Here is a 10,000-nt window from a genome sequence, read left to right as displayed (position 1 = left end):
CAAGAAAAAAAAAACTTTCTTCAAATTTAATCAAATGTGTAAAAGAGGGTTACGAATTATTCGGTAAAAACGTCTGCCTATGGAAAAAAAGGTGACAATAAAAGTTTTTTTATCAGGTTAGTATAAAAGTGTCTTTTGCTAAGACTTGTGTTTGCTTTACTTAGTGCTGGTTTCATACATCCATACACACAATAAGCTCATATATCCATACAAACCAAAGCTCATACACCCATCACAAAAAACAAAAAAATTCATACAATCCTACAAATCAAAGCTCATACACCCATAACACCATAAGCTCATATATCCAAACAAACCAAGCTCATACACCCATACACACAAAAAGCTCATACATCCATACAAAGCAAAGCTCATACACCCATACACACAAAAAGCTCATACATCCATACAAACCAAAGCTCATACATCCATACACAAAAGCAGCTACATATATCCATCAAACCAAAGCAAAGCTCAAAAAAAATCATCCATACAGCGCAAAGATCATACATCTATACAAACCAAAGCTTATACATCTATACAAACCAAAGCTCATACATCTATTCACAGCAAAGCTCATACATCCATACACCATATCATACACCCATACACACAAAAAGCTCATATATCTAAACAAACCAAAGCTCATACATCCATAAACAGAAAAACTCATACATCCTTACACCAAGCTCATACATCCATACACCATATCATACACCCATACACACAAAAAGCTCATACATCCACACGTAGCAAAGCTCATACATCCATACACCAGCAAAATCTCATACATCCATATACCCCAAAACTCATACATTCATACAAACCAAAGCTTATGCACCCATACATAGAAAAAGTTCATACATCTATACAAACCAAAGTTCATACATCCATACACCGGCCAAATCTCATACATTTCAGGTCATTGACACCAGGCATGCATCGCCGCCATCGTAATCACAGAAGCAAATATCTGGCGAATTTCACCCCAAACCAAAACTATTTCTGCGCGAATCTATCGCTGGAAATTACATTTACATCTCTTGCCGGGTTGCCTGGGTGGTCTGGGGTGGGTGTGTGGAGAGGTTGGGTGGGTAGGGGGGTTGGGTGGGGTAAGAGGAAGTGTGTGGGAGTGGATGGGTAGTGGGCATCGGATGTAGTCTTTGAACGTTTTTTTTTTTTTTTGTTTTTTTTTTTTTTTTTGGTGAAAGTTTAATATTAATTTATTTATATGTATTTGCCTGGTTGTATATAATATACAGTAAAAAAGATTATATTTTGGATAAGTTAACAATACAATATGGCATATGGCATGTATATATATATATATATATATATATATATATATATATATATATATATATATATATATATAATTATGAATAGCTCAAAAAACATACGGTTCACCTTAGCAGATCTGAGTGGTTCTCATTATCCAACTCAGTAACTTACTATAAAAAAAACATACCAAGATTTTTCGTTTACTTCACTAAGTCTTTAACATAGAACCCAGACATTTACCTGAAGTCTCAGTAATCCTAATTTGGTCGTCCAATTCAATTCTTAAAGAATTGTCCTCTGTTTCTTTGTACCGCTGGATCATAAATTCCAGATTAAACGCAGTAGTGAGACAAGAAGGCGTCTCTGACGTTTATGCTTTGAACATTAGAGAAGATAAGTCAGTTGTAAAGCTTTGGGTACAGTTTCCAAAATTGATCTAGTGATGTTATGCTTATATTATGAAATGGAAAACCTCTAAATCCTTACGTGAGTGAAATTATATTTGGCGACAAAGCCCGTTCACTTTCGCATTTTTATGGGGAAAAATGAGTCTCCTTTCATTAAATACAACGGCTATAATAGATGTAGTATTTTAGTTATGATTAAAATACCGAATATAAAATGTGAGAAATCTAGTTCCTTACGTTAGAAAAATGATATTTAGTGATGGGGAACCATTTGCTTTCATTTTATTAGTTTTTATTGGGAAAAATGGGTCTCCTTTGATTAAATAAAACGGCCAAAATTGATCTAGTAATGTAACTATCATTTAAATGCCGAATACAAAATATGAAAGGTCTGGTTCCTTGCGTCAGGAAGATTATATTTAGTGATGAGGAACCATTTGCATATATATTCTACCCGTTTTCACGAGGGAAAATCAGCCACCTTTAATGAAATACAACCTGGAATTACAACAGGAAATGACTCCACGAGATGTTTCTGCGACGTCCAAAGCCGGGTATAAGTGAATAATAAGTGAAAAACGATCTGACATAAAGCGGATCAGTCTCGCCAGACGTGTATTTAACTTCCGCGAATTCAGACGCCCAGATTCATAACCCGAGAAAATACAGGTACAAATGACTAGAGACCCCCTGCATTACGCAGGTAAGTAGCCTCTTACCTGCGCTTAATTAACACGCTCATCCGTTGAGCCCGTCATCGGGTAACAAAGGAAAATGGAAAATCCCTTAATTAAATACTGAGATTAAGTCGACTCAATTCGCAGTCTAGACCCGCGCGAGGTGGTGAGTTGTGCCTCTGCGATTTCTCCGGGTGAGTTTAAGTCACTTTCGCACTGGGTCGCTATTGCAGTTTGTCTGAATGGTTTATAATTTTACTCTTTTTTTCTTGTCTCTAGGTCTGTCTTCAAAGGGTAATGCTCTTTCATTTTCCAAATGTTTTTACAATTTTGTTTGTATTTTCTTTCAGTTCTCAAAGGGTCAGACGGTAACTATCTTTAATTTATTACTTAGCGTTATGTTATGATTTATATTAATCTCTTTTTTTAATATTATTTCTGTTTCAAAAGGTAATGGTCGTTAATTTACGAAGAGATTAATACTTTTGGTTAAATTTCATGTCGGTTTTTAAAGAGTCAGGGTAACTTTCTTTCATTTATTCATTTCCTTTACAATTATGATTGATTTTACTTTTTGTAGATCTTAGATCTGTTTTCAAATTTACCAAATGGTCAATAAATTCATTTTGATTTTGTTACAGTTTTCAAAGGGCCAGACGGTAAATGTCTTTAATTTATTTAATTCTTTTGCGTCTATTCACACTGCATTATGGCTTATATTATTTTATTTTTATTTTAGATCTATTTTCAAAAGGAACAATCTTTAATTTACCAACCGACTGATCATTTAAATTTAATTTTATTTCGGTTTTCAAAGGGTCGCAGGGCAGCTATCATTCATTTATTTCCTTTTCAATATTTCACTCCAGATTATTGCCTAATTCAGTTATTTAACACCCACTACGTTGGTTCAGATAACCCATTGCACCATAGTGTTATCAGTAATCACGCTTGGCATTTGCAAGGCTGGAAAATTAGCCAAAGAATCACTTGGATGGGTCAGGATTCTATAGAGTCAAATGGAGGTTTTAAAGTACTTCAAATTGAAAGCTTGGAAAAGATTTTTACAGGAGAAATTAACACGACTTTCTTGTAAATTATTACCGAGTGAAATACGTAGCTCGACCTTCACCATAAGTAATACCTCGAAGTTGGTATTGCCGTCAGTGCACCTTACGTGGTGCACTGCAGGCTTTACTTAAGGTTCGTTGCAGCGTACCTTCGGCCCCCTAGCTGCTATCCCTTTTATTCCTTTTACTGCACCTCCGTTCATATTCTCTTTTTTCCTTCTTAGTTTCCACCCTCTCCTAACAATTATTTCACGGTGCAACTGCGATGTTTGCTCCTGTTACACCTTTCAGACCTTTTACTCTCAATTTCTATTTCCTGCTGTTGTGATCTCATAGTCCCACGCTTGCGTGCTTTGACCAAACATTTTATATTTCATTCTATTCCATTATTATCATATTAGATAATAAATATTTTCTGTACTAAAAAAAAAAAAGGAGGCCAAAAGTAATACATAAAATTTGATATTATTCCGAGTCCCAAATGGACCCTCCCTCGATTGGATGTTCAAAAAAAATATTAGGAAAATCATCAAAAACGATATTTCCAGGTAAGAAAAAAAAATGCATGGAAATAATTCGGTGACGTTTGAGAAGACGGCTCTATTATAAAAGCTTCCCTTTCATCTCATGGAACGCTAGTGTGAAAACTCGCAAAGAAGAAGAAGAAGAAGAAGAAGAAGAAGAAGAAGAAGAAAAGAATGCAGTTGTTGCCAGGGACCTTCGACGAGATGGAAGAATGAGGGAAGGAAATATCATTAAAATGGTTCGGAATCATTAAGGATCCTGTTTCCAGGACTGAGTGAGGGCAGAGCAAATGACATTTCGGGAGAGAAGAAATGATGTGGTTTTAAGCGCCGTTTGTTTGTTTCTCGGTGAGAGACGAAATCCTTTTTATATTAGTTCTGTAAATGAATGTAGGCTCATGTATCATATGTCTAGATATGATATATATGATATGCATATATATATATATATATATATATATTTATATATACGATTTATATATATATATATATAATACGTTTATATATAGATTTTATAAGTTTTTAAGATGGGGTAAGAAGCCCCCCTTAAGGAGAAATGCTTATATAGTCTGCAGTATTTCAGCTATTGACCTAACAGAGATATTTCTAGAAAGCTTTGTTATTGGAGTATCAACGATCATAATCATGAGAAGCTGTTAGCAATTTAGGATAGTAAAAACATGGCCTAAAAAAAAGAACAAAGGGGGCCTTTTACCCCATGGGTGGGGTAAGAAGCCTACGGTGGGGGCTTTTTGCCTCATACCTAAGATATTGTGGTACTTCATGAAAACTACCATTTATATTGAAAATTAGACGCCTACTTTTGCTAAATATAAAAAATTCAACCTTCCTCACAAAAATATTCAAGAATAATGTTGGAAAATATACACAAATTAATCTTAGAGTTCTTAATTTCTTGTAAAACCTAGGAACTTTTTGATATTCATAGGAACTGAAATTAGCAAAATTGTAAAATAAATTGACATTTCCTCTACATGACAGCTGTAGCAGCAAAATTAGAAATAAATTCACTTTTATATAGCACCAAGAATAACACAAATAAAAGAAATAATGGATAAATTTTACATAAGAACAAAAATGACATAATTCAAAAAGGTAGACTAATTTTTCTTTACATTACTCCATTCTCTCTGGCTAAAGTTCTGTGACTATGGTGGCCATCTGGAATTGTAATGTGCTTTTCTGCTCGACTTGGCTCAACAATTTTAACAGTGATGTAGCCAGTCTACGTAACAATCAGCATTAGACGATCCATTTGCTGTGCATCTAGCAAATGATCCAGGTGAGCTGCCGATCATAAGTAGTGAAGTCATCCTTACGGGCAAATATAAACGTAAGAGGAAGACAAACTCCCGCTGCCTTCATTGCACAAATATGATGTAGTCTGTCCTATTTCACCACTGGTTACACGTCCAACTGATCAGATGGGGTAAAATGCCCCCTGGGCTTCTTGCCCCAAAGCGTGGTGGGCCTTTTACCCCACTTGCCATTTTTTAAGAAAACTAAATCCACCTGTACCTCAATTGAGTTTTCAAGTCTGGATTGCATTGCAAGATATTTCTGCGCTCATTTAAAGTAAACTGTAGTTAAAGTTACTGATTTTACTGACAAGATGTCCGCCACAGGATATCCCTGATATAGAACGCATACTTACATGAAATGTGTCCAAAAACAAAAGGGGAAGAATTACGTGCTGGCTGTGGGGCGTCCCATTCTAAGTTCTCCCCTGGCTGTTTTGGTATGGAAAGTTTCAGGCCAAAAGGTGTTGCTACACTGATTTAACAGTCTTACTAAGGTTTGCTATGATATGGTAATACAGCAAGAAAATAGGGGAGAAAGGGCTTTTATCCAGGCTCTAGGCCCTAAGTATAATTCTTAAATAAATATTATATTAATTTTATCCCAGGTAAAAAAATATAAATTTAAATACCTACCGCTATTATATACCCGTATATTAATATTATATAAATTATATAGTATATATACTATATATATATATGTGTGTGTGTGTGGTGTGTGTGTGTAAAAGTATATTATAATACATATTATATATATATAGATATATACTTATATTATATATATATATATATGTATTATAAGATATATATATATATATATATATATATATATATATATATATATATATATATATATATATATATATATATATATTATATATATATATGACACACACTCTCATGCTTATATTTAGACCATACCGCTGCATCAAGTGCCGACCTGAGCAACCAGCGTTGGGAATTGCAAGCAATCGCACCCGCGAGTGCTTGTTGCAATTAACCCATAACCTGAATCTTCGCAAGAACGAATGCACAGCAGTCTGGTGGCCTCAGGCACAGAGGCAACTTAATCAAGCAACCAGGCCAACCGTTAGCGAGGTGATATTAACATGCTTGGCCTTACGCGGTAATGACCAGCTGTGGATTAATGCAAATTGCTAATCTCTATCTTTGGGGCAGCCATGTGCTCTGGTTCGCCTGAGGGATGACTTCAGTATATGTATGGTGTAATAGTATATACATACATATATATATATATATATATATATATATATATATATATATAATATAACATATATATATATATATATATATATATATACTATATATATATATTATGTATATATATACATATATATATATATATATATATATATATTATTATGTATATGTGTGTGTGTCTGTGTGTGTGGTGTGTAGTTATGTACTATAACTGAGTCACGAAAGTTTGGAACGTCATAAAATGCATAAATAAAGTATAAACAAACACTAAGGAAATTGAACACTGGAGTAGCTCCAAGATCTTTCGACTAAACGTCCTTTACTTAGCAGACAGGCTGCCTAAGTATAGACGTTGAGTTCGAAAAGTCTTGGAGCTACTCCAGTGACTCCCAGCGTTTCACCTTCCTTCGTGGCTTATACCTATATATAATATATATATATATATATATATATATATATATATATATATATATATATAATATATATATAACTATAATGTATCTTCTCTTTTCCAATTGCAATTTCTGTACACTTCTTGGATCCTCTCATCACTGAAGCGTCATTCGGCCTCATCAATAGAGAGAGCCTTTGCCACACCCAGAATCCAAGCGCTGTCAACAGAGACATCCTTCAATATATCTGAAATTAAAGTTCTATCAACGAAGCCCTTCGGTTATCAACTGAAGCAGCTTTTGATACATCTCAAATCCAAGTGGTATTAACCAAACCATCCTTTCATATATCCAAAATCTTGGCCCCATCTACCTAGACAGCCTTTGGCACATCCTAAAATCCGAGGACTTCGGTATCCTGCAACGCTGAATATTACCGAGTGGGCTTTTCAGCTCGGCGCAATTTCATTTTGCATGAGATGTCAGGGACCAAGGTCTTCTGCCTCTCTCTCTCTCACTCTCTCTCTCTCTCCCTCTCTCTCTCTCTTCATAACTGATGACCCCTTTTTATTTCATTGCTCGTTACATTTGACTAAGGCCGGACAAATGTTCTCCATAATTTACTGAGAATTTCCTCTCGCAGCCACTTATTATGACTAGTCTAGAATTCCTCCAGGGTCCTAAAATGAAGAAGAAGTGTTCTTGCGTATAAAGGTTCATTATTCTTCTCTTCTTCTTCTTCTTTTACTGTAACATAACTCTTTAAAAGGGCGTCTTCGTTCATTCCCGTCAGGCGCATCTTGTTTGTTTGTTTGTTTGTATGGTGTTTTTACGTTGCATGGAACCAGTGATTATTCAGCAACGGGACCAACGGCTTTACGTGACTTCCGAACCACGTCGAGAGTGAACTTCTGTCACCAGAAATACATATCTCTCACACATCAATGGATTGCCCAAGAATCGAACTCGCGGCCACCGAGGTGGTACGCCAACACCATACCGACCACGTCACTGAGGCGCTAGGCGCATCTTGTGCTGGACCTGAAATTCTTTATTTCTTGTTGCAGGTCTTTGGGACTGAGAAGGTTATATTATGATGTTTGCGGGGGACTTTAGTTTGAAGACAAGGGAAAATTAGCTCTCTCTCTCTCTCTCTCTCTCTCTCTCTCTCTCTCTCTCTCTTTTGATTTTTATATAAAAAACCTAAACCCAAATGAAATATGATTACTTAGATACATAGACATAATCATAAACTCGGGCACGATGCCCCCCAATTAATATGTCATTCCCACTTTGGGAAATCGGGAAAGAACCAGCCATTTAGTTTATCTTGCTTTTATTTACCGTGACATGAACTTTCCAGCTGCGCTTAACAGCTGATTCATAGAGCAATTGCGAGGTTCTCCTCCTGTTACAACTTTCAAACCTTTTACTGTCAAGTTCAGTTTCAGCGCTGAATGACCTTTGTCCTAAATACTGTATTCTATTCTATTCTATTTTATTCTGGTGCTCACAGGAATCCAGCTGATTCCGCGTTGGCCGCGCCGGGATTCGAACTTCAGACCACCGGATTGGCAGCCGAGCGCGAAAACCACTCATCCAGCGAGGAACTATCTACGTAAAGAACTTCAGTCATTTACCTTATGGCATATTTTTCAACTCTTTCCTTTTACCTGACTACTGATATCCTTTTTAACTCTTTGTGCTTAGTTTAACAAAGGCTTTTTGGATAGTGTCACTTTTCTACCGTGAATCATGTCCGTATGGCAATACAGACCAAACTAGATTTATGTATGATCTTATCCTCGTGTTCAGTTTCTGTCTACTTGACGTCCAAATCTTATTCAGCCTCCGATTGTTTGGTTTGCCCTTTTTAAGCTTTTCGCTAAATTCCTATTCGAGAGAAGCTCCATTTGATATAATTGCTCCTAATTATTTGAATGACTGAGTTTCATTAATCCTTGCGCCATCTTATATCATTTCGTCCCTTTGTACATACGCTGTCCTAATTACTTCCGTTTTTTTCTTTGATCTATTTTGAGTCCTTTCTCTCTAGCTGTATGATGTATTCCATCAATTAGGCAAGCTTTGTGAATCTTGTGGAGTTTTGCTAATTAAAACAGCATCGTCTGCATATTCTAAGCTCGTTAACTTTCAGGCGTTGCACCACTCTCAAGGTCTCCTACAGCATTGGTTTTCTTGTAAAATCTATGTGAACGAAAAACAACAAAAGTGAAATGAACTTCCGTTTGCAGGGCACCAACATTTATAGCAAATTCACTTGACAACACCCCATTATTATTTTTATTATTATTACTTTTTTGGTCTATCACAGTCATCCTTTTCGACTGGGTGGTTTTTATAGTGTGGGTTTTCTGGTTGCATCCTGCCTCCTTAGGAGTCCATCACTTTTCTCACTACTTTTTCCAGGTTCATTTTCAGGGATCTTGGGATCGTACCTAGTGTTCCTATTATTATCATTATTATTATTATTATTATTATTATTATTATTATTCAGATGAACCCTATTCATATGGAACAAGCCCACAGGGGGCCATTGGTTTAAAATCCAAGTATTGTAGTAAAGGAAGGACAAATGACATAACATAGTTTGAACTGATTTCGTCACTGTTATAAATGAGGCCTTATGTACAATACCTAACTTTCGTGCAGCATCAGTTCCTCGTTGGACGAGTGGTTTACGTACTCGTCTATCTATTTGGTACTCCCGAGTTCGATTCTCCGCTCTGCCAGCGTGAAATCAGAGGGATTTGTTTCTGTTGATTAGAAATTAATTTCTTCATACAATGTGGTTCGGATCCCACAATAAGCTGGAGTCCCGTTGCTAGGTAACCAATTGGTTCCTAGACAAGTCAAAATATCTAATCCTTCGCACCAGCCCTAGGAGAGCTATTAGTCAGCATTTGCTGACACTTTTTTTGAGATGTTTCTCAATAGTAAGATGCGAGTCAAAAGTTACACCAGGAAGAGTTAAATCAACTTTGACTTCACTTCTCCTTCGTTCGTGGATATTCCATTTACCGTTATCTATTTACCAGAGGTCGCAAGGCTCTAAAATGCTCATTGGTGGCACTGTCTAATGCTTTCT

The sequence above is a fragment of the Macrobrachium nipponense genome, chromosome 34 (genome assembly GCF_015104395.2).
Source record: "Macrobrachium nipponense isolate FS-2020 chromosome 34, ASM1510439v2, whole genome shotgun sequence".
Taxonomy (NCBI): domain Eukaryota; kingdom Metazoa; phylum Arthropoda; class Malacostraca; order Decapoda; family Palaemonidae; genus Macrobrachium; species Macrobrachium nipponense.
This window is presented reverse-complemented; position numbering follows the sequence as displayed.